This window comes from Pleurodeles waltl, chromosome 1_1, assembly GCF_031143425.1.
Source record: "Pleurodeles waltl isolate 20211129_DDA chromosome 1_1, aPleWal1.hap1.20221129, whole genome shotgun sequence".
Lineage (NCBI taxonomy): Eukaryota > Metazoa > Chordata > Amphibia > Caudata > Salamandridae > Pleurodeles > Pleurodeles waltl.
In genome coordinates, this window is record NC_090436.1 from 139960563 (window position 1) to 139968529 (window position 7967).

Consider the following 7967-nt stretch of genomic DNA (forward strand, 5'->3'; position numbering starts at 1 on the left):
CAAAATGTAAACGCCTTGAGCATAAATGGAAGAGATGTTATGATGAGGAGGAAAAAGCTATGTGTAAGAGAGCTTTGATGAGCGTCTGTAAATCTTCCCATAAGCCACATAAGGAATTCACCTCATACAGAATTCCTTCTGCCTTTAATAAACCTTGTCAACTTCTTCAGATGGGTAACTCCCTTTTGTCCCCCAGCTCAATACAAATATGTTGGACTTCTTTGGCTTGTTTATGTGAAGCTCCCTTTGACTTCTTCTCCAATAAAATCAAAGTGAGCTATGATCAGTTTCTCACTCAGAGGGTGTTAATACATATCCTGGATGAGATTTCTTCTTCTGACCCACTACTGTGTAAGTATGAGCCTATCTCCCTAGTGGACTCTCCTTCCTTACTGGCCATTTCTAAATGCGGCTCGCCACTCAATCAATGTCTCTCTGACATCCTTAAGTTGCCCACTCTGCTTGTCAATTCCATTCAGTGCTGGCAAGTTTGAAGCAGGCGCTCTTCCTACCACTATTGCAGAAACCTGATGTGGAACCTATGGTGCTTGGTAACTTCAGACCTATTTTGCTTTTACCAGCAGTAGCCAAAATGTTGGAGAAGGTGGTTAATAGACAACTCTCAATTTTCTGGAACGTAATCACACGCTACAAGATATGCAATATGGCTTTCGGGTAGGTTACAGCACAGAATCCGCTCTCCTGGAGGTCACTGAACTAATAAAGGACAACCTTGATCAGAACACCGTGGCATTGGTTGTTCTATTGGATTTATCATCAGCATGCAACACGATCTATCACTCTTTCTTTTTTAATAGGCCGTGGAATGCTGGTGTCCAAGGCCAGGCATGGACTTGGCTTAAATCCTACCTGGAAGGTAGGGCACGAGAGGTTTTCCTTGCCCCTTTTACTTCACCAGCTAAACCACTTGAGTGTGGGGTCTGCATGTAATTTCCTATGCTGATGATACTCAGCTGGTTGTGGCCTTTCAGAATAATGAGGTGGAAATGCTGAATTCTCTCAATTATTGTCTGAAGGAAGTGTGGGAATGGATGAATGACAATTGTCTCAAAATGAATTCTGAAAAAAAAGTCTTTAGGACCAGTCACTACCCAGATTCTCACAACTGGCGACCTCCGGAGCTTGGTGCCCGGTGCCTTCTTCATGTGTAAGAAATTTAGGTTTCAAATTTGACTCTAATCTGTCTTTTAAACCACAGGTGAAGGCTGTATCTGCTAGCTGCTTGTTCACCTTGTAATCACTTAGGAAAATGATATATCAAGTTCCTGAAGTAAGACCATTGTGCATTGCTTAGTTACATCCAAGTTGGATTATGTGAATAGTTAATCTTTCGGCCTGCCATCTTATTTGTTGCATCATCTGCAGATCATCCAAATTGCTGCAGCATGACTTTTGCTGAAGGTTCCGACATGCTTATCATTTTCTGCCTATCTGCGTCAACTGCACTAGATGCCCATTACCAAAAGAATTAAGTTCAAGGCATTAATTTTTGCCTACATAGCCTTTCATCTGGAAGAGAAGGCTTAAAGTATGCTGCCAGTGGAGAGCCTTGCGATAGAATGCATTAAAGCTTCAGCAAGTGCAGCGGGTGCTCAAAGTGAGAATTGGGGGAGATCCTTTGCGTTTCTGACAGCCAACCTCTGGAACTCCCTCCCAATTGTCTGCGCCCTGCCCTTTCTGAACCGGTCTTTCCGTTTTTTGCGGCTTAGGATTTATGCTCCTGGATTCTTGTCAGTTTGGGTGGATACTGGAATCGTTCTCTTAACGCTGGGATGCGTCCTTGGAAGCAGAAGTGTGCTTTATAAATTTTATTGTATTGTAGTACTGTATTGTAACATTTATTTTTTGCACTTGTTGCATAGTTATACAAAAAATAGAATCTTTCTGCATGTTTCTACCGTGGCTTTTGTTTCTTAAAAACTAACGTAGATTAGCTGCTTCTAATATCTTTTCTGCAACATATCTAACAGATTTTTTCTTGATTTATTACATTTTGTGCTGCTACAGATTGCATTTTTGTTTTAGATGTTTGTTAACATACACTCTCTTTCATATGAAAGAGCTACACTCCAATGGGTTAAATGCTTTGTGTGAAAGGTGATGGTGTGACCATGTAATTTAAGGAATAAAGTACCTCCTATCATTTATGATACTGCAGGTCACCATGGATTTCCATAACATTATTGTCATGGAACTACTTGGTGATTTGCAAGATTGTTGTAATGTATGGCAGGGGGTGCTTTATCCAATATATAAGAGCCAGAAGATCTATATAATAGGGGATACCTTGAACACATCATAGAATTAACTAACCTGTGAGGGATGCCAGTGGTATATCGGGGGAGGACACCTGAGAAGCAGCTTAGTAGTGATTGGCATCTACAGTGACATGGGCATATCATTACATTGGTTGACATTTGTGGACATCCCCACTCAACATCATATCCTTGACTGACAAAGGGCATGTCTGGGGCAAATTATGGCAATGAGTGCCATGTGATGAAGCATTTATTTATAATATATATTTAGCAGTATTCATCAGAAATGATTTACATATCAACAATAGTGATATGAGGTAGACTTGTTAACATAATTCAGAACAGTAACAATTGTTGTATGGATTAGTCACACCAGTTGTGTGATTTTATTTGTGAAAATACACAAAACTATTACTATGACAAATATCTAACTAGTGGAACACACAAGAGTGAAGCAATTACTCTATTTTTTCAGATTCCAAAAGGTGACTTCCAGCACAGTTTTGAAGTCTTATAGAGAGGGTAGCATGGATGTCTAGGAATAAGAGTCAAAGGGCCTAGACACTGGAAGGACCTGATTGTTGAGGTGTTACAGGGTGGTTTACGTGTAGTTAGAAGGTTAAATTTGGCAGATCATAGAATTCAAGTATGTGTGTATTGTAATACCATGTATTTCGGAGCTAGACTATATAGGAACTTGTACAAAGCATGGTTCTTGGCAGTAAACTAGCTAGCTTAGTGGTGGAGTGTTGAGGTGGGAATATGACTGTTTAGACTGTATAGAGTTTGGCTAGCAAAGTTAAAGTTTGCAGTGATGCAAAGGAGCTTAGGGTGGAGGCCACTCAAATGACTGGTTCAGTACTCCAGTCTACTAACTACTGTATAGTTGCAGCTATATGCGATGGTATCTGTGATCATATCTTAAGTAAATTCAAAAGTTGTAATTTTGCTGCAGCCGATATTTACACCAAATATATAGCAGGTTGAATAGAAAATTGTATTTTTCAAGGATGCCAATTTCAGCAAGTCAGGAGGAAGTGGACAGTGTCAGAAACAGATGAGGTAGCTGTTCATCAGAGAATGTATACCACAGTTCCAGCCTCCAAAATATGCATTATCTGCCTCCACTACTCTGAAATACTACAATCACACCAAACTGACTGAACTGGTACTCAAAGCTATCCCAACAGGATTAAATGCAGGCCAACTCCCACTGCATGAAAATGGCAAACAAGATCCAGTGGCTTGTGTCAGCTGGGTGCTGATTAAAACTGAGCAAAGTTATTCACACAGAGAAAAGGAAGCCATAACCATCCTGTGGGAGTACTGTCACTTCGACCTATTCCACTATGGAAGCCAGTTGCAAGTAGAAACAGACCCCAAACTATTGGTTCTGCTCCTCCATTGAAATCTCATTGTGACATTGAAAAGTGGACACTGCAATTTCAGAAATATTTATTTGAATTTCAGTAAAAACCAGAAATTAACAACCCTGCTGATTATCTGGATGCCCACACCCTACCACAGAATAGTAAGCGCTCCAACAGAAGAAACGAAATAATGCATACACTTGATAGATGAATGGATAGGATCACCTCAACCTTCTGAGAAGAGGTGAATCAAGGAGCATTCACAGAGGAGTGCTTACAGATTGTCATGGGGCTGCACAGCAAAATTCATAGAAGACGTGCTGCATGAGCAGACCTACCACAAAGAGGAAACCTGCTACTCCATCAGCACATTGATTGATGTTACATATGAACCTTCATACCTTCAGTGACACCTAACAAATTACTGCTTCAAGGTACACAGCTAAAACCTATTGTCTACATTACTTCACAAACACTACAAATTGTTCATTGTATACATTAAAGTAATTGTGAAGAGAAAAGGCCTCATTTAGAGTTTGCTCCGTAGAATACAAATAACTTTGTAATATGGTGGACTGGATATCAGTCGCATTTATGACAGAGTATGCCAAACACTAAGGTGGTCATTCTGACCCTGGCGGTCTTTGACCGCCAGGGCGGAGGACCGCGGGAGCACCGCCGACAGGCCGGCGGTGCTCCAATGGGGATTCCGACCGCGGCGGTAAAGCCGCGGTCGGACCGGCACCACTGGCGGGGTCCCGCCAGTGTACCGCGGCCCCATTGAATCCTCCGCGGCGGCGCAGCTTGCTGCACCGCCGCGGGGATTCCGACCCCCCCTACCGCCATCCAGATCCCGGCGGTCGGACCGCCGAGATCCGGATGGCGGTAGGGGGGGTCGCGGGGCCCCTGGGGGCCCCTGCAGTGCCCATGCCACTGGCATGGGCATTGCAGGGGCCCCCGTAAGAGGGCCCCTACATGTATTTCACTGTCTGCTGCGCAGACAGTGAAATACGCGACGGGTGCAACTGCACCCGTCGCACAGCTTCCACTCCGCCGGCTCGATTCCGAGCCGGCTTCATCGTGGAAGCCTCTTTCCCGCTGGGCTGGCTGGCGGTCTGAAGGCGACCGCCCGCCAGCCCAGCGGGAAAGTCAGAATTACCGCCGCGGTCTTTCGACCGCGGAACGGTAACCTGACGGCGGGACTTTGGCGGGCGGCCTCCGCCGCCCGCCAAGGTCAGAATGAGGGCCTAAATCTGTCCCAAAGACAAGAGTGAGAGGAGCAGTGTGGTTCCCCAACTTGGGCTGATCAGTTGACAAGTTATTTAACAAAAGCACAGTGTGCCAAGCCTTAGGGAAATGAGGACACTGTTGTACATAAGAGATCACACACTGACAAGTGAGTTTATGAAACATAATTTATTGTGGAGCTATGGAGAAGAGTGAAAACTCCCAAGCTGGTCAAGATGCAACTGATCACCCGAGAATGTTCCCTCATTCACAACCAAGGACCTGGAATCTGACACTTGTCAGATTCCATAACAAAAGCCTGTGTGAGGTGCAAGAACACTGTAACACATCCCCTTCCACATAACAGAACAAAAGAAAGAGACTTTACAGGGTCTAGATAAAAGCATAAACAGAGTCCAGTTACAATGTATATTAAGACAACATTAGTAGAATAACATATTCAGTTAAGCATGTTGCACACCCTTACAATAAAAGCACCAAATATGTTCTTTAGAAAATAAGGAGCTATAGAACTGTCATTTACACAAGCACATTATTTTAGCTCTAGGCCTGCACCATGTGCCCTTTCACCTAGTTACATTTCATTTTATTCCTCTTTTTATTTTAGCACAAGCTTCATTTTAGTGGAGATGTTTTATTATTTTTATGAATTGCCCTTTCACACAGAATTTGTTATTTATTTCTTTGCATGACATTTTCATCCTGTGCTCAACCCAAGGCTGCACATGATAGTTTACTGGGTATTGCCAGTACAAGGAGGACGATGTCTCCCCTACACAGGCAAAATACATGTTGTCACATCTGGGCAGTTCTTGGAACATCCTATGATTTATTACAAACACTACTATGCCCCAACCACCTTAGAGGGGACATTCTAGCCTGCTTGCCATCTCATGCTGCACGTTGTCGTTGTAGTTTCTGCTGAAACTCTGTGCTTTCTACTCATCTATGTGGGAGGACTCCCAGCAGACCAACAGACCTCTTCTCTACCTATGGTACAGGTATGGGGATTGGGTTCTTTCTGGGGAGTAGATGGGCAGATAGGGCTAACACTGCTATTGCTCTCACGTAGAATCTTAGTAGTGTAGGTAGGGATTTTAGAATCATTACTGTGACAGTATGGTGGGACTTTTCCTTTGTTTCACTTTCCTACTCACCGCTCTAATTGTAATGTTTTTTACTGTCCTAATAATCACAATTCATGCCTTTCTACATGGAATGCAGTTGCTTCAATAAATATATTGAAACAAACCCTGATTCTGTTTTTCTTTGCATGTATGAGACATAAATAACTGAGAGAAAGGGCTATGATCTGTTCTACCACGACTTCCCTAAGAAGTCTTACAGTATCATTTGATAGGCTGCCACAAATCACCTTTAAACCTCTCATTAGCCTACCTGCCTTGACTTTTTACCCTATCGCCAATTTTAATAAAAGTTTAATACATTTAACAGAAGTATGTCCTTCCTTCACCCCAGTCACATTGCACCTTTCTCCACATGACCCCACTCTTTCATCCAAGATAGCACTAATTTGGTACTAGGAACTCTCCCTCTCATTAGCTCAAAAGGGGACATTCAAGTATCCCCTTGTGCAGTTGTACGATAGGGCCAGAACATCTCCTCCAATGACCTCTTAATATCCATTCCACTCACAATTGCCAATAAGTGACCCCTTTGACTAGTCTTATGGCCCTCTCACCTATTCCATTTGCATAAGGGTTATAGAGAGAGGTGTGCTAGTGTGTAATGCCACATTCTGACAAAAAGTTCTTCATTTCAACTGAGATCAACTGAGTATTATTATCTGTTATCAGTACCAATGGGACACCTTCTTCTAAAAATATTTTCCTTAAACAACGGATGATAGCCTCAGCTGTAATCTCTTTAAAAGATTTCACACATAACCACTTTGAGAAAACATCACTGACCACAACTGCAAACTTGTTTTCTGTACGTAATTCTGCCATTGGACCAATGAAATCGAAGAAATCCACACAATTTCAGGATGGTCACAGCTTAAATTGGTGGTGGGGGGGAGATGGTTTGCACTGTAACATGGAGTCTGTGGAAAGGAACAACTCCAGCTGTGTTTCAGTAGAGCTATACATAGCGGCTGACAATGATAAGTTTTGTGACGAGTCACACAGTAGGAATTCTGAAAGGAATAGCGCTTGTCCGAAGTCTCATACTTATGATGACAAGATAATAGGTAGGAGAAACACCAGGTTAACTAAACATTTAAAAGACTATGGGGGTCATTACGACCCCGGCTGTCGGTGTAATAGTGGTGGTAGTACCGCCAACAGGCTGGCGGTACGTACTGTCACTTTTATGGCATTGGCCAAACCGCCAATTTAACACACCGACCGCCACGGCAGTAATGACCGCCGGGCTGGAGACTACAGTCACTAGGCCACCCATGGCATTATGACCCTGCCCCCTGCCATGGTTTCCGTGGCTTCTGTACCGCCTCGAAAACCATGGCGGTAGGCACTATCAGTGCCAGGGAATTCTTTCCCTGGCACTGATAGGGGTCTCCCCCGCCCCCCCTTCCCCTCCCGAGAACCCTCCCCCACCCTTCCCCTCCCGACCCCCCCGACATACACACACCTACACGCACATACACACTCATACACACATGCATACCCACATTCACCCACGCATGCCTACATTCATACACACACACAGCAACACTCACAAAGATACATACTAGCACACACGCAATCACACGACACTACATACACGTACACTCACACCCATTCATGCACACACGCATTACACACAGCTCACACCCGTATGCACGCACACAAACACAGTCACACACACTTCCACACACAACACCCCCCACCACCCTCCCCTGTTGGAGAACCCAACTTACCTGCTTGCAGGGGGTCCTCCGGCAGGAGACGGGATGCGGCGCTGCTGCCAGCAGCAGCATCTGCCAGCAGAACACCGCCAGGCTGTATCATGGGACATGATACAGTCGGCGGCATTCTACTGGCATTACCGCCGTCCGCCGCCATGACCCTAGCCGTAATTCGTCCAGCCTTCTGGTGGAATTCCGGCT